General features: G+C 39.2%; 1 non-coding gene across 1 annotated transcript; it reads left to right on the top strand.

The window, feature by feature from the left end:
- The first annotated feature begins 11,101 nt into the window (after window positions 1–11,101).
- Window positions 11,102–11,208, top strand: LOC111882273 (small nucleolar RNA R71). Its single transcript, XR_002847114.1, has one exon. It is a non-coding gene; the product is annotated as a small nucleolar RNA R71 (small nucleolar RNA).
- The last annotated feature ends 7,924 nt before the right edge of the window (window positions 11,209–19,132 follow it).

Raw genomic sequence — 19,132 nt, 5'->3', positions numbered from 1 at the left:
ATGGCTTCGGGGGTTTTCGCGCAGAGCTTCGACACAAAAACGAGAGGAAAATGGTAAAAATACCCGGAACCCTCGCATCCTATTTATAGGAGGCTGAAGCCTCGGAGTACGCGGGGCGTACTGCTCCGAAGTCATAAGCGCATGCGTCATCTGAAGTGTCGACACTATTCTGAGTACGCGGTAGCGTACCCTCGTACGCAGGGCGTACTCCGGATCACACCGGTGACTCGTCTTCGGATAATACCTCCGAATTTATAATTAAATTTAAATACAAAATGATTAATAAACTTCGGAAATTCATAACTTCTTCATACGAACTCCGTTTTCGACGCTCTTTATATCCACGGAAAGGTGAGACCACGCTCTACGACTTTCGTTTAGACTCCGTCGGCTAATTTTGACTTTATTTTTATTAATTATTTTTAATAGGCCGGGACAGAAACTTTCGTTATAAATTCATAACTTCTTCGTTTGACGTCCGTTCTCGCCTAACTTTTTATTTCTTCGATACCAACAATGAGATCTTCGATTCTCATTTAGATTGCTTCGGCTAACAACCGCTTGATCTCAAATCGAGTAAAACAGGTTGTATACCGCTAAGCCGGAACTTCGATAAATCATAACTTCCTCATATGAAGTCAGATTTGGGCGTTCTATATATATTCGGAAACCTCGTTTCAACTACTACAACATAAATCAAAGATATTAAGTTTATTTTACACTTAAATTTTGACGCTTATTTTTATTCTTAATTAATCAAACCACATAATTAAGCAATTATGCACAAAACACATAATACTCAAATAATACTATCTTATTATTTCAAAACGGGTTACAAAGGTTAACCTAGACCATTACATTGCTAAAAATTGCAAGCCCGGAAACACAGGCGTTACAAGAGAGTAACGGGGTAGACACACAACATTCAAAGAGAGGAGGATTGCAGCCAAGCATCGATTTGCAAGGTGCATCAACTTTGCCTCATGCATCGCAAGGGACAGATCGTTGTAAGTAGAGTTCATACCGCTCACAAGACCTTGTAAATTAGGTTCGTGAGTATGCGTTGGTGCTACTCTATTCTAGGCGTAAGCATGACACTGTGAGTTAAGCGATTATACTAAACAAGAGATCTAGTTGCTATCAAAACTTTTCCATGCACAGATGTGAGGTAAACCTACATCTAGGTCAAAAATTTTCACCAAAACCCGAATTACTACAGTCATATTAACAAAATGGGCTTAGGACATACCTAACAGACTCGAAGGTCTACTTAGCCTTAATTATATAACTAAGCACACATCAATTGGTCATAATAAGGACCTAGCTTGGGTCAAGTATAAGGGTTCACATGGATACAAAACTACTAAAAATTCATGGGTTTACCATATAAAGACTCCCGTTGAGAATTGTTTTCAGAACGCCCTTAACGACCGAATTACGTTACAAATCGATATAAGATAAAACTTAGTTAGAAACTCGCGACGTATAGCCATTCTAAAAACTCATTATCATCTCACCCTTAAACATTTTGTTGAGAAGTTCCTTCATCATAGACTTATGGGTGCGATCATACCAGCACCAATACACCGGGTCCCATCAAAACTCCTCAGCCAAGCGTGTTTGGACACACATGAATCTAAGATGAGTAAAGCTTAACGCCCGTATGAAACCTACCCCTACCCACTGCTGTAACTCCATTTCAAGAATGTTAGCGGAAACACTAGGAATAGTATAGTAATGTGCAAAAATTTATATGCGTAAATATAAATCGTAAGGATGCACTGAAGATAATCATTTCCACTAACGAAGACGTTTTTCATCGTGAAACAGAGCTATGTCTTCACCAAGAGGCAACCAACCAACTAGTAAGGTGCCAAGTCTGCAGATAGACGCTGCTACTTTTCAGGCTGCAGTCACGGCAGCCGTGACAGCCGTCATGGCGCAATTTGACGCTATCAATGCCAGCAGGAGTGGAAGCGGTACTGACAATACAGATTGTGGTAACAATCAGGAACACCAACAGGTGCCTGCCAGCGAAAATACCTCGGGCCACAAAACTACGAGCAAGAAGCGAAAGTTCTGGACCAAAAAGAAGTGTAACCTATTTCAAAAACTTGTTGGAAGAAAGCAATCCGTAGCTCCACCGGCCACTATAACGGCAGTCACGACGAACGCCGAGACACTAGCCACGGGGTCTGCCACCCATACGTCGGCCAGACCATATGAGGGATCACTCCCAAAGTGTGTCAAGTGTGGTTTCCATCACCATGGGGCTTGCCGAGAAATGCACTGTAAAAACTGCAACAGGAAAGGGCACACTGCCCGTTTCTGTAGGACCCCGACTTAGTACATCACTTCAACACCCATTACCAAAGTAATTCCAGTGTGCTTCCTATGTGGCGAAGTGGGACACTTCAAGAGAAACCGTCCAACTGAGAGGAATGACAGGGAAACCGGAGGAGTATAGCAAACGAACCAGTAAGGGTAATAGAGAACCATATTAGGACTTTTGTAATGTTCCAACAACAAAAACGTTTAAGTATCATATATTTGTAATGAATTTTCTATGCTTCCTAAAGTCACCATCTTTCTAAAAGTAGTTAAAATACTCTCTCGTTCAAATCAAACAAAAGACATTCATATATGATCTTAGGATCATTACCTACAAGATGTGATGACTTTGTACATACATCGGGGTTAATTATAATCAAAATACCGAAGTCATGAAACAAATAATTCCATCCTGACTCCTATTCCGGGTCTAGCAGTAAGAACTAAGTGGGGCCACCCACTCGACAATCTCGCCAACATCAACTTACATACGACGTTCATATACCGCTCGATCGTAGGAAGACCGGTCAGGGATCATGATATCAAGTATCATTACTGGCTATCGAAACACACCCACTACCAGTGCTAGACACTATGGTATGAATCATCTACAGTAATGATAACATCAAACAAAATGGATCACCCTAAAAAGGAAACACAAGATACTCTATCACTCTAGTGATCTCTTCTTGCGAATACAGCTTAACACATGTTATCTAAAAAGATATTGTTGTCATCATCCAATTTTCATTGATATAGCCCTCATCTTCCCGATTTAATGTCTACAAAAGGACCCTTCACCTAACTCACCAAATATCGGAATCCTTGTCTCCCATAAACGCATCCAACACGGACCTCCGGGTCATCTCTCGTTGTGGAACTCCAAAACACGCACCATAGGAGTGTTATACTTCCCGAAACCTTATCACAAGTATTTACAGGAGACCTTTGGGAATGTCACGCATGTAGCAGACAAGGTTCAAGCACAGAAGCTTGGGACAGATATGGTAGGAGTTCTGCTATGAACTTCGGGCCAAGGTTGCCCAGGAGGGCGAGTGAATGTTCTACTATCCAAAAAGGTCTAGTCGTGAAAACCAAACCCACATGCTTCCTACCGAGCTACAAGAACTCTCAGGTCAAACCTGTCAAACTACTCAACAATGAAATTGAGGAACCAAGCTTCTCACCTTGTAAAGCTCTGGTCTTATTCTTCATATAGAAAGGCAAATTGCTCATAGTTCCATTAACTTCATAGGCCCCGACAATATCTTCAGTAGAAACCTTTACTATCTGCCTCGCATAAACGAATAGGCCGACCAACCACAAGGAAAGAGGTATCCTTCAGGTATTGGACCTGAGATCTGAATATCACCAGTCGCGAGTATTGGAAAAGGATGTCCGAGGACAACCCTCCAAATTCAATGCGGACGCTACAAGTCCGTAGTGATACCCCTCGGATCGGACCAACCCGCTCGCAGTATTCATAGGTTATGTCATTCTTACTAGGATCCGTTAGTCATTGTCATTGTAAGTGAATTGCTTATCTACCCTCGCAGTAAGAAGGAAACCAAGGAGAGAAACTACAACAAACCGCGAAACCAATACGATCAGAGAAGCTTTACCCAAAGTTCTCTAGATACGAGTTTTGGAATTAAGGACTCAAATTCCTAAGACACATCCTTATCAATGTGGAAATCCTTAAGGACTCTATCAACTGATCAAAACCGTTGAGAAACAGTCAGCACCAAAGATGTCAACAGGAATACGCCAAATTTCGGGTCTCGCTGACCTACCGTCTTAGTTCCTTTGGAGCTTCTTGTAAATTACAGAACCCCCTTACGACTTTGACCCTGGAGGGAGCAACCCTCGACTGGGAAGAGAAGCAAAAGGAAGAAACCTTTAGAACTCCAGAATAAGAGATCAAATTCCTCTGGAAACCTCACTCTGGGCAGGCTTAGTACGCTTCAGAAAGCGTGGAAAGCAAAAACCCCAGATAATTATGCCTTTCGAGATTCTTGTAAGAATCAGCTCTGTAATCGCAACTTCAATCTACTCCCGCGAGCTTAGTAAAGTACATTCTACCTGACATATCCCGAACTTGCAGAAGTATCTATCCGACGAGACTCTTGTAATTCCCCTCGACGAGATCGAGTTCCACAAGAGCCTCACCTTCGTGAAAGAACCATAGTGACCATGGACCGAAAGGTTAAGCGAACGCAGCAACGTTGCTCCGCATTAGTGAAAGTTCATAGGAATACTAACCAAGGACCTGGAGTCACGTGGGAGCGCGAGAATCAGTCGATTAGGAAGTATCCCCACTTCATGGTTCGATTGTTCATGCCCACTCCTTGCCTAAATTCAAAATTTCGGGACGAAATTCCCTCTAACAGGGGGATGATGTGACAACCGTCAATTTTCGGTCAAGTCAAAGTCAACTAAAGTCAACAAGTCAAACCGGTCAATTCAATTTGCCCATAGGTACTAGAGTTTACGTTATGTAATTTCTAAACAACTCTCTAATCTAATGAGGGATCATAAATCGAAAAGTGCGTACATCTAGATCTCCTTAACCTAAAACGGTGGTACGTGGAGAGCCAAACCGATAAAACAATGTTACCTACTCATCGGGAGTATGCAAGATCCTTAAACAAGGCTTAACGGGGTTTACGGACCTTGCACTGCGAAGCCGGACACTCACATTCGTCACACATAAAACCGATCTCAATCGTTTTCACTCTATCTCTTCTTATCAGAAATCTCTCCCAAATCCCTCTAAGTATGTGAAATCTCTCCTAGACCTCTCTTTGTATGAGAAATCTCTCCAAGAATGTCAAATCTCTCCCAAATCTCTCTACGAATGTGAAATCTCTCCCAAATCTCTCTACGAATGTGAAATCTCTCCCAAATATCTCTTTGTATGTGAAATCTCTCCAAGAATGTCAAATCTCTCCCAAATCTCTCTTTGTATGAGAAATCTATTCAAGAATGTCAAATCTCTCCCAAATCTCTCTACGAATGTGAAATCTCTCCCAAATATCTCTTTGTATGTGAAATCTCTCCAAGTGTGTCAAATCTCTCCCAAATCTCTCTAAGTATGTGGAATCTCTCTCAAATCTCTCTCAAAATCTGTCTCAACTCTCAATAATCACTCGGGGCATCCCGACCCTCGAATTTGGCGAAAACAGCCCAAAAACGGAAGTCTACGCGAAAAACGGACTTAAGGAGCCGAAACCCCTCTTAGGACCCGAAACCCCTCTTAGGACCCGAAAGTCCTCTTAGGACCCGAAAGCCCTCTTAGGAACCAAACCCTTCTGAGCTGAAGGCTGCTGAATCGAACCCGAAAGGTCCTCTCGGGCCCGAACCTCGCATGCCTCACCCGAACCCGAACATTCGGCACATTTCGGGTCTGACCACTTCCTCTTCTGATGACCTACCGAGCCTTGGCTTCTGATGACCTACCGAACCCTCGCTACTGAGCCATTGACTGAGCCCTCGCCCTCGCCCTCGCCTCTTCTTCTGGTTCGCACTTCGCTTCCGGCTCGGCACCAGCAAGGACCGAACCTCGGCCTAGGGACCGATCCTCGGCCTAGGACCGAGAGGTCTCGCTGGGAATGCCTTTCTTCCCGGTTTTCAACTAATTTCGCGTTTTAGGCCCGTTTTGAATTGTTTTAACACGAGATTTTCACCCAAAACTTTATTTTAACATATAAGGACCCATAATTATTAAATTATCACATTTTTAAGGATAAAACCTTATCCAAAAGAGTGGGTGAAGTACAAAGGTGGAGTGTTGACTTTACCTTATTTTATGACACAAGCAACCACTCCCACACCCACTCCTAGTCACTTCATAAGTCCTTTCTCACTATTTTCAACCATTCCCACATTCTTAGGGCTGGAACATCCACCCTCCCTCCTCACACTTCATTCAATCTATCATTTTTCACCAAGAACCACACTCCAAACTCTCTCATCTTTCTCTCCAATTCGAGAATTTCAAGGCATATTCCAAGACTTTTCTCCTACAATTAGTAAGTATCATCATTTTTCTTATGATTATTGCACACCCTCCTACTCAAATATCATAGATTGCTTACACAAACAACATCACATTCTTGTTAGATCTTCGAATCTTCAAGTGATTCTTCAAGTGTTCTTGGGTTGAACACTTCTCTTCTTCAACACTTACCTACTGAAATCACTCAAGGTGAGTTCATACCCCTACATTTTCATATTTTATCAAGCTTTTAGGGGGGGAATACAAGTTAAAACACCAAGAACATAACTAAACTTTTCTAACAGCCTTCATCAGAAAAGTTCAACTCCATTCACGGACTATTTTGTACAACTTAAACATTTTTGTTTTCAAAACTGTTTTAGGTGTAAGTAGTTCCTGTTCTTAGCTTTAAAATGGCTACTTTCACATCTCCATGCGATTGTTCTACAATTTATGGTGATTTTTACAAAACTGCCTATCATTTCAAACACCAACCCGGACCAGTCTGTGATTATGGACTATTTCACCCAAGTTGGAGGTTATTAAAAATCATGATAAAAATTATGAGTAAACTAGACACACTTTAGGAACTCTCAAAATTTACGGATTTAGTTTTCAACTTCATATGATTTTTCTATGACTTTTCTAAAACAGTGCAGAAAGGTTTAATTTAGTTAACATCATATAACTTTCATAACACTTTGTATTATGTTGAACAAAGAGTATAATAATAAGTTCTAAGTATTGAATGTGTTTGTTTGTTAATTTTATCATCATAAACTGAAAATTTGTCATTCATAAAAAGAATATTCATTCATTTGGAACGCGTATATTAAGCTATAACAAGCATAGTTTATGGATTCATAGCACACATGTGTTTCATAAAAGAGTTCTTATACATTACAAACGTTTTGGATAAACTATAATAGGTATAGTTTATGTATCATTTACTTCCCAAACTTTTTACCAAAGGTTTTCAGTTTAGATCACGTAAATCTGTTAATGAATAAATTTGTGAGTCATTCGCTTCGGGTTACTTCCAAAGTAACCAAATCAAAAAGTCTTGTAAATTGTAACCAGAGTCTCTTGTACGGAGAACGTGATAGTTGTGTATAGATCTATATTGGGTTTGACAAACCCACACCAGAGCTGCTTGCAACAGCTAGACCGGCAGGTCTGTGGTGACAAGTGTCATTTCAGTTTCACGACGCCTGAAGAACGTCGCAATTATGAGGCCGTCAAAGTCAAGTATGGTTATGATAGCTCACATGTGGTATTAACAAATCATAAGATTTACGGGTTCTAACTTTAAATTAGTGAGTTATGTCGATTTAGCTCTCAGAAATTACTTTAAGTACGGAAAAATACTTGTACGTCTTCATATTAAAAAGGGTTTTATGTTCATTTAAAATTACTTTTTATATCAATTACAAATATCGATGTATATTTTCAGTCTTAGTATTTAAGACTACACACTATTTATTACAAGAGTTTTTCTCAAATCAGAAAGGGTTTTACGCCAATTTGAAACCACTTTTATATCTTTAAGTATGACAAATAGTAGTTCGATTTCGGTCTTGGTATTAGGACCACATAACTTATGTAAGGAAAATATTGGATTTTTCTTAGTAACATACATCTCTTTACAAAGATCGATTTTCAAACTCTTACCGTCAAAAGCTTATGAACTCACCAACCTTTGTGTTGACACTTTTCAAAACTACTTGTATTCTCAGGAATTCAGTGAAACAGGAAATCAACCACGTTTTGAGGATGGGACGTTAAATCGTCAAACAGTTCATTTTGTATCATAATGTAATTGATTTGAATCATGTAACATATACTTTGGTGTAACTTTTTTTTCAATTATATTTATGATGGTTGTATTTACTTTGAGCACTATTATACTCGTTGTTGTGACACTCTACATGTAGTCCTCCACCCCCGGACGTTTCCGCCATCCTTGGTTTGGGGGTATGACACTTGAGACTTTGTGTCCCAACACAATTCCTTCCTTAACCATAAAATGCCACTTCTCCCAATTCAGGACAAGGTTGGTATTTTCACATCTTGCTAGCATTAGATCCAAGTTGGACAAACAATCTTTAAAAGATGACCCAAAAACCGAGAAGTAATCCATAAAAACCTCCATAAATGTGTCGATCATGTCGTGAAAGATAGCCATCATACACCTTTGGAAGGTAGCTGGTGCATTGCATAACCCAAAAGACATGCTTCTATATGCGAATGTTCCACTTGGGCATGTAAAAGTAGTCTTCACCTGGCCTTGTAGGTTGATTGGAATTTGGAAATACCCTGAAAAACCATCAAGAAAACAATAATATAGATGAACAGAGAGTCTTTCGAGCATTTGATCGATGAATGCCAATGGAAAGTGATCCTTGCATGTGGCATCATTTAGTTTTTTGTAGTCAATGCAAACGTGCCACCCGGTTATTATTCTTGTTCGAATTAACTCGTTAATTTCGTTGATCACCACCGTCATTCCTCCTTTTTCGGTACCACTTGCACCAGACTTACCCATGGGCTATCGGAGATTGAGTAAATGATTCCACCATCTAGTAGTTTAACCACCTCTTTTTCACAACTTCTTGCATGTTTGGGTTTAGTCTTCTTTGGTGTCGAACTATAGGTTTAGCTCCATCTTCTAAGTTAATCTTATAAGAACAATAAGCCGGGCTAATTGCCTTCATGTCGGTTATGTTCCATGCTACAGCACCTTGCCTCTTCCGTAGTACACCCACAAGACTTTCTTTTTCATGTTTGGCCAAATCAGCAGCTATAATTACAGGTTTTTATTAGCCATCTTCAAGAAATGCATACTCCAAGTGATCAGGTAGTGCTTTAATTTTAGTTTTTGTGTTCTGAATGTTGAACATGTCAAGTCCAGTGAGGGGACTCGTCGAGTCCTGGGTAAAATTCACAACTAGTTGGGTTTCCTCGAATGCACTTCTGATCAGAACATTGTATTCAGCTTCCTCGAGCAGTCTCTCTATTTCCAGCAGATCTCTTTCCGCGTCAAATTGTTCTTCAAAGGAGACGGTGGACTTGCTTTGCTCATCTTCATTCCATTCCTCCATTAACTCTTCCAACATATCAACCACGAATGTCGTTTCATCACTATTCCTTGGATGCTTCATGGCTTGATCAAACCCAAAAGTAATAGATTCGTCTCCTACCCAAATAGTAAGTTTAGAATCTCGCATGTCAATTATAGCACTCGCGGTGTTTAGAAAAGGTCTTCCAAGTATGATCAAGACTTGAGGATCCGCTTCCATGTCTAATACTATGAAGTCTGCGGGAAATACGAACTTATCAACTTTCACCAATAAATCTTCGCATATTATCCTCAGGAATGTGACCGTCTTATTTGCTAGGTGAATTGCCATTTGAATTAGCCTTGGTTCCGGAAGATCTAGTTTCTTCAAGAATGAGTATGGCATGACATTTACACTTGCCCCCGAATCAGCCAATGCATAAATGATAGGTAAGTTTCTGAATTGACAAGGCAATGTTAAGCTTCCTGGATTACCCTTTTTCTTAGGTACTTTGTTCAACATGGCAGTTGAACAGTTCTCATTTAGGACCACCTTCTTCACCTCTTCCATCTTCTTTCTATTAGTTAGCAGCTCCTTGAGGAATTTGGCATACTTAGGCGTTTGTGCTACCGCTTCTATGAATGGCATATTAATTTGAAGAGCCTTTATGTGTTCCATAAACTTCTGGTACTCAACATCATTATTTTCTTGTCTAGCTCGAGATGGAAATGGTACTGGAGACTGATATGGCTTTCCAGGAGGCTTGTTCTTCTGTTCAAGTGGGGGACTCGTCAAGTCCGTAACCTCGACTCGGTGAGTCGGGTTGGGAATTTGTGATTCTTCATGTTCTGCTTCTTCCTCTTGCACCAACTTAGGTTCTTTTTGTTGAATAGGGGCCAGAGGAGTTATAATCTTCCCACTCCTATTTATCACAATATTTATATGTCCACCTTTTGTGTTACTTTCGGTATTACTAGGAAGTCCACCCGGTCCTCTCTCATTCACTTGTTGAGCAAGTTGGCCCAACTGCTTTTCTATGTTGAGAATGGATGCTTGTTGATTCCTAAGGAGACCTTGTTGATCTTTCATCATAATTTGGTGTTCTCTTAACATATTTTGTTTATCTTTGATTGCAGAATTGGTATCGTTATGTCTTTTCTCGGACGCGGCCACGAATCTTGTAAGCATGTCTTCCAGATCTGATTTCTTTTCATGTACCGGTTCCTCCTTTTGATAAAAGCCTCTATCTTTTTGCTTATATTTTTCCTCCCTTGTCTTTTTGTACTCCTCATATGGTAGCCATTCTTTCCTGGGTTTCCACCAATTGTCATCATACCTATCACCACTTGAATAGCACACATGTACTTTCTGGTTCCCATTCTCATGAAGGTCGCAATCATTAGTAAGGTGGGGCCCTCTATAATTTTCACATCCCACTCTAATGGCATGGATGCATTGGTCCATCTTAGTCATTCTTCGGCCCATGCTTTCCAATTTTGCCATCATTGCTGCCATGTCATCGGTAATGGAATTCACCTCCCCTCGATTTAAGTCGCTCCTTGGGTTATGATATTCTCTAGAGTGCTTAGAGAATTCTTCAATTAGTTCTTTAATCACAAGGGGTGGCTTCTTTGTGAGAGGTCCTTGCAAATCAAGGAGCTGCCTAGTTACATTGACTCCATCATAGAAAATGGAGACTTTTTGTTGACTGTTTAGATCATGATGCGGGCAGTTCCTTAGTAGGCCCTTGTGTCTCTCCCACACCTCATAAAGTGACTCTCCAGCTTGTTGTTCAAAATTGGCTATGGATTTTTTCAACTTGGCTATCTTTGAGGGAGGGCAAAATAAGTCTGTGAATTCTTCTTTCATTTTAGCCCAAGAGTTGATGGACCTTGGAGGGAGTGATTTCAGCCAATCTTTCATGGCCCCTTTAAATGTGACAAGTAGCATACGAAGTAAAACAATGTCGCGAGGTACATTAGGAACATTTAAATAGTCGGCTACGTTGTTGACCTCGTCGAGATGCTTGTATGCGTCTTCTTGATCCTTCCCGAAGAATGGGATTTCCTTAAGTTGAGCAAGTATGTGCCCTTTTAGTTCAAGGGTAGCGGTTGCAGGAATTGCGAGTTGCACGAGTCCTGGGCTGGTATCGTCACGTATTCTTTTCCTCCATTCGCACATGGGAACTTCATCTATATTAGCCATGGTGGTTGCGGGTTCACCTTCAAAGTCACTTTCTTCTTCGAATTAGGAATCGTATTCGTACTCATATTCGGTGTCTTTTGGCAATGGGTTTTCTTAAAAACCCTCAAGCATACTTTCTTTGCTCCTTTGACTGTTGGACTCTCCGGCTTTCTTGCTTTTCTTCTTTACAAAGACTGATTTAAGATCCTTGAAGGGAGATTTATTTGGTGGATTACTGTCTTCAACAACCTCGTCTTTGTTCTTCCTAAGAGCGGATTATGGGTCTTCAAATGGAGGAACCAGAGGTGTATTGGACCCTCGGGTCATGTAAAACCTAAAATCAAAACAAGAAAAACGAATAAAAAGAAAAAAAAAAATAAATAAATAAAAAAAATAAAAAAAAAAAAAAAACTGAAACTGAAAATCAGTTGTGGACTCGCCGCGTAGCTTCGATTGCACTCGGCGAGTTCAAGGCTAAAACAGAAAGAAATTAAACAAAAATTCTAAAAACAGATAAACTTAGTACTTAACCTAATAACTAAACTACTAAAGCAGTAACTTTGTGCAAGATAAATCTCACACAAAAGATCAATAATACTAGAAATTAGAATTCATTTTTGAACCGTTCCCCAGAAATGACACTAAAAACTTCATGTGTCTATATATGTGCTGGTTTTAGTCCTAATTTAAGATGTAATTCAAACACACAAAGGCAATGAACCTGTCTATTAGTCGTATAGTTGCGGAAGTAGGGTATCGAACTCGAGGAACGGAAATTAAACTAATAACTAGAATTAACTAAGCAAGTAATAAAAGTAAAAGGTTTTCTCTAGTTTTGCAAGACAAGAAACTTTAACACACTAACTAACACCCAGTTTAAATAACTAAAAGCTAAAAACAAGTAAAAACCAACTAAATTCAGTAATAAAAAGGTTTCTGTTTAGGTTTGATTCATTTACTCCTATGGTTGATTTTATGGCAATGCAATGGATTAATTGTTATTGGCTACCGAATAAGGTGATTAGATTCACATTCGCTATTACCAATCCTTAGAAAATAAATTAATTTAAACAGTGATCAAGTGATTAAACTAATAAATTACCTTGTTCATTTTTTCGGGTTAAATAAGACTTGTAATTAGTTAATCAAATTAATAATTCAATTAACCTCTTGTTGATGGTTTATCACACAAGCTCACACATTGATTTGCCCATTCTCTAGTTAACCCTAGTTTCACATTCACTATTCCTAGGCATATAACAATGTTTTCACATAAATCATATGAGGTATGCAATTAAGAGATGTTCATGCAGCTTAATTACTTGTCAATTAACAGAAAATAGTTATGCTTAACGCATAAGTTTCTTTAACAAGCTTAAGTTAACAATATTCACCAATAAAAAATCAATCCAAATATAAATAAATCCAAAGGAGCAAACTTATCTACCCTAAAATGAAACTAAAGGAGTTAGTTCATAATTACATTCGATAACAACCTAAAAATGAATTCTAACAATCCAAACATAGTTCTATTCAACAATAAAGTGCAAAAGTAAACTTATGTTGCCTTAAATCTTCTTAGAATTGAGGATTAGGGTTCTCTCACGATTTCCAAAGCTCCATATGCCTTCTTGGTCGCAAAGTAATTCCACCACGATTCTAGAGAGAGCTCAATTCAGGAATGTGACTACCATTTATAATTTTCAGAAAACAGGGTCTACTCGTCGAGTAGATAACCGACTCGCCGAGTCCCCTTTCAGGAATGCGTATACGACAAGGAGTTTAGGTATTGCTTCGTGATCCTTCATGGGTAGTATTCGAGTAGACATTGTTACTCGCCAAGTAGCTTCAGGATTTGACTCTTTTTCTTCTCTCTTCAGTTCCCGAGCTTCCGATCGCCTCTCCTACTTCCTTTTGCTTCTGAGCATATCTTTTGGACTGAAAATACAATTTAAACACTATTAAGTACCGTTTGTCCATGATTTGCAAATAATTAGCTAATAAATAATAAAAGTATATACTAAATATATAGCTAAATATACACATATCAGTAACCCTAACACACTCTATAGTAGAAGTTCTTTATCGAGCTCTTCTGAGACGTGGCAAATTAATCATTCAGCACTTGTTTGGTTTAATGTGTGTGTTCACGCTTTTATTTACTTTCTTGATTTGCTTGTTAAGAATCTATTCAATCTTAAAAGAGTTTTCGACTCATCAATTGGTATCAGAGCAAGAGACTGTGCAATCCATACACATCTCTTCTGTTGAAGAAGGTTTTAGGGTTTCCGCTATTATCGTATCTGTTAGAGTCGTCATCTGATTATTGACGCTGCTCTTGGATCTAGATCTTACCCTAACTTTGTTTACTAGTCTGATTCTTGACAGTTTATCAAAAACAAACCATCATGTCACAAAACGACTCTTATTGCAACTCTATTAACATCTCCAATAGTATTGGATCTACCACGAGAATCCCGATTTTATATACTCAAGATTATGAAGTATGGATACATCACTTTGAAGACTATGTTCTTGGCTTATAGTAAAATGGGTATCTAATCTGGGAGGCTATTACCTTGGGTCCGTTCATTCATTCTGGAACAAATAAAACCATCGAGACGCAAAAGGAATATAATCAGCTTATGATCGACGTGAAGAAAGTTCCTCAAGACGAGAAGGAAAAACTGAGGAGAAACATTAAAGCCATGAGGATGATCAGATTTTCCTTACAATCTAATACTTTTCGGCTGGTTAGTTCATGCACAACAACAAAAAAAAATCTAGGATAAGCTTAAGGAGTTATATTCCACAGATGAGGATCTAGAGCATTCAATCCAAACTCTTCTGGTTTCGGAGTTTGATGACTTCAAGCGTTCGATCGTTTCAATCATCTTCTCAGCAAGATGATCAAGCACAGAATCGGTAGAGAAGTGATTGAACAGAAGCTCACTTTTATGAATGGTCTAAGACCCCAATGCATGGTGGTGGTTTCAACTGTGAAAGCTCCTGAACAATTCAAAACCTATTCATTGGCGAAGCTTGTGGGAATACTCAAGTCACATGAAAGTGTAGTGACTAAGGAAACGAAAGTGGTGTCTAGTATGGGATCTTTGGCTCCTCTCTCAAAAGCCAAGAACATGGTTGAATAAGTAGAAGAGTTGGATCTCTCCGGATGTGTTCTGACAAATGACAAATATGCATTAACGGTCTCCAATCCCAAGAAGTTTGCTCGCAAAAAGTTCCCTGCCTCCAAGAACAAAAACTAGCAAGGGAGCTACAGTTTAGAAAAGGCGAAAGAGGAAATCAAAAACACTCCTCAGCAAGAAGAAGTGAAAAAGGAGATCAAGCTTGTAGGTGACTCCGGATATGATTGTAATTTCTGCCACGGAAAAAATCACTTTGCTAAAGATTCTTTGTTGAGGAAACTGTCTGAGAGGAACGATGGAGAAGATAATGAAGCGTACCATATGCGCAAGCTGTAGGAAATAAAGAAGAATAAAACTTCTAATAACTCAATGAATGCTTTAATTGTGCAGGAGAATATAGTTGATGATAAGTTTGGAGGAGTAGAGATTTGGTCTACCAACTCTGAGGATGAAGAAGTCTGCAAGCCCACGCATGGCAGGGCTTTTGTGGCGAAGGAGGACAGTGCTGAATTTTTTGGAAGGTGTCTAATGGTGATTGCTGGAGTGTCACAAATAAGAGGCTACAACACAGATGGCAGGGATGATGAAGTGAAAGAGAGGGAGGACATATGCTTCACAGCGAAACCGGTTGGAGAACAGATCAACGAATGTGATCAGTTGATCAAAATGGTAAATTATATCTTTACAACACTCAAAATACCCGTTTCTGACTATGAAAAGGAATTAAAAGATTTACAATCTAAATTTTCTATTCTAGGTGGTAGTCTAAAACAAACTCGCCTCATAAATGGTAAATTAATTGATCAAATTAGCAGGGTGTCTTCCAAGAGTGAGGAGTGAAGGATATGGATAGAGCAGAAGGAGTCAGAGTTGGTTAGGGCAAGAGACAAATTAATATATTTGCAACGTGACAATTTGAAATTTCCAAAACAAAGGAATATTTTATGTTTGATTGTGAAGCATTTTTTTACTAATATTACTCAGTTACATCTAGATTGCAATATTGGCAAAAAGATTCACAAAATGATTTTTCCCTTCCTTGAACTGAAGGAAGACGAAATAGATGATGATTGTTATAAATGTGAATCAATTGTCTTGTTAGAAGAAACTATTGATGCCTATTGGATTGGTTTGGTCAAAATTAAGTCCTTTATTATGTCAAAAGGCCACATGGACATGCTTAAAAACGTATTGGACAAAAATGAAAAGTTGAAAATTAAGACCGAAATTTGTCGAGGACAATGATATGAGTGCCAAATAAAGCTCAGAACACAAGATTGATATTGACAAGACTTCTAAATTTGTCGAGGACAATGATATGAGTGAAATTTCTGTAAAGGATGTGGCTCACTGTTTTTAATTTGTTAAATCCGAACCCGAACCAACAAAAGTCCTTATATCTGAAAACTCAGTTGAGTCCACTCGATCATCTAAAGACCAGAACAAAGTCCTGAAAGAAAACGCTATAGTATACCGAAAGATACAAACTATACCAAATCAAGTGTACGCCACCACTGGGGTTACCAAGAAGCAAATTGTTGAACTAACTGCCTTGGTAGATGAACATAATGCCGATGGTTGTGATAAATATTTTTGGTCTACCCCGATTGATAATGCAGATGAAACGAAAGGATTATCGAAACGAACCTCCGGGAGGGTAAAAGGCAGATACGTGACTGAATAAATCAATAAGCCATCAAACTTTGCTAAAGCAAGTACAAGTGGTACTAAAGAAATTCAAGGCGAACCTGCGAAGGCGGTCAACGAATCCTCCTCATTGAAGAGCGAAACTCATGGAGAAAGACCGAAGCCAAAACTAAACATTCACAAGTCTAAAAAGCAACTGTCAGAGCAGAAATGCCAGCGAAACAGGAAATATCAAAAGAATCTAAGTGAGAGGAAGTAGTTTTGGCAAACCCAAAACTCCAACTATGTTCGCAAAGAAAAGTCGTCCAATCCAAAGACGAAAGTATGTACAAAGGCAAACTATGATCAATGCTCTCACTTCCAATCCTGCAGTACGAAAGAGAAGTTTCGATCCTAAATTCAATTCTCCTCTTCATTCTCAAACTAAGCAAAATCCTATCAAGGATGTCAAAGGAAAGGGAAAGCTCGTCTCAGATTCAGAAGAACAAACAAAGAAGACAACTACTAACCCTAGGAAGGATACTAAAGGAGTTGTTAAGAATCAAAATAAAGAAAAAAAATCTGATTCAAACAAAGCAAATAACAAAATCAAAGTTTTCACCATTAAAAGAAAAGACGAAACCACTTTAATAAAACGAATGTATATGGTTGATCTTTATATTGATTTTCCTTGTTCTATAAAAGGCTCACCAGGGCCCAAACAACTTTAGGATCCTAAATCTGCTTAATTTTTGCAGATTATACGTGACGAGCAGTTTGACGATGAATGGTATATTGATAGTGGCTGCTCATGTCACATTACAGGAAGGAAGGAGGAGCTGAGGGAATTTTGTGCCCTCAAAGATGGGGGATGTGTCAAATATGGAAACAACTCATATGCCACAATAAAAGGCTATGGAATGATCACGAACAGATATTTTTCAATTCGAAAGGTAGCTTATGTGGAAGGATTGCAACACATCTCATAAGTGTTTCGCAATTTGTTGTGGGACTGGCCTGAAGGTCTCTTTTGATGATGAGGGATCTGAAATCATAGAAAAGAAAACTAAGATAGTTCTCTTGAAGTCCCAACGCAAAGGCGAAATATATCCATTAAATTTAAACCCGATACGAGGGAAGCCTGCTTTATGCCTTCTAACAACAGCTCATTCAGATGAAAGCTGGCTATGGCACCGAAGACTCTCACACCTTAACTTCAAAGATATAAGCAAGCTAGTTCTTGGTGATCATGTGCGAGGACATCTACTTCTCAAGTTTGACAAGGAGCATCTGTGCGCTACATGTGAAATGGGAAAGCAAAGCCGGAAAAGTCACCACACACAGGTTAACACAAAGATCATCAAACCCCTTGAGCTCCTACATATTGATCTGTGCAGTCCCTCCGACATATAAAGCATTGATGGTACTAAGTACACTCTTGTAATTATCGATGACTTTGCTTGCTTCACCTGGGTTTTCTTTCTTAAACAGAAATCAGAGGCAACTCCAAAGCTCAAAACCTTTATAAAACGAGTGGAAGTAAAGCTGAGCAAGGTAGTAAGAAATGTCAGAAGGGACAATGGGTTAGAATTCAAGAACAACAAGTTTGAAGATTTTCTGGCCAAAAAGGGAGTAACTCACAACTTCTCCGCTCCTTATACTCTACAGCAAAACGACGTTCTTGAAAGATGAAAATGTTCCTTGTACGAAGCCACCCGAACCATGCTTGGCTTTGCTTCTCTCCGACTGTATTTTTGGGATGATGCGATTTCTGCTGCTTGCTATACTCAGAACCGAACTTTCCACAATAAGTGATTTTATATCACTCCTTATGAAATTCTAAATAATCGTAAGCCTAACGTCAAGTTTTTCCATGTTTTCGATTCCAGGTACTTCATATTTAACACTAAAGAGAACCGAAACAAGTTTGATGTAAAAGCTGACGAAGGGATTTTCCTTGGCTACTCTCTCACCTCCAAGGCATATCGGGTTCTGAATAAACATTCAAAGAAAATTGAGGAAACCTATTATGTGACATTTGATAATAATTACATGAAGAAACTTCCATCCAGCAAAGGATCAATGGAAGAAATCTTTCCAAAAATAGGTGAAGTCTCGGTTCCAATATCCAACCTGTTTGAAGAGTACATGTTGTTCTTTGATGAACCAAAGAATGCCATTCTCTCTGAAGCGAAAGCAGTTGATAATAAGGCTGAAAAATTGAAGAAGATAATCGACGAAGCTGCAAAAGACATGGAAAGCAAATCTCAAGGACCAAGCAAACCTCAAAGTCCAAACGAACCTCAAGGTCCAAGCGAACCTCAAGGTCAAAGCAAACCTACACATGAACGCTCCACATTCCAGGGGGGTTCTTCTACACCAAAAAGACCTAGTTTTCCTTTCCAAGGGGAGAACCCATCACCAACTATGCACCTTTGAAGTCCAATCGAGGGGGAGAAATCTGAACCTGAAATTGTTTCATCATTCGAGGGGGAGAATCATAATACAAATGACGAAGATGTTCAATCAGAATATAAAGAAGAAATAACTTTTGAATGGGATCCTGCTTATGATCCAAACTACCCTCCACTCACAAAATGGACAAGAGATCATCCGAAAACTCAAGTTATTGGTGAATCGTCTGAGGGAGTTCTTACACGCACTCAACTGAAAGCGAAGCAAACTACTTTATTCTCTCAAGTGGAATTTTGCATGTTTAATTTGTTTGTCTCCAAGATTGAACCGAAAACAGATAACACTGCACGTGATCACTCTGATTGGGTATA

Source organism: Lactuca sativa, chromosome 7 (genome assembly GCF_002870075.4).
Source record: "Lactuca sativa cultivar Salinas chromosome 7, Lsat_Salinas_v11, whole genome shotgun sequence".
NCBI lineage: Eukaryota > Viridiplantae > Streptophyta > Magnoliopsida > Asterales > Asteraceae > Lactuca > Lactuca sativa.
This window is presented reverse-complemented; position numbering and strand designations above follow the sequence as displayed.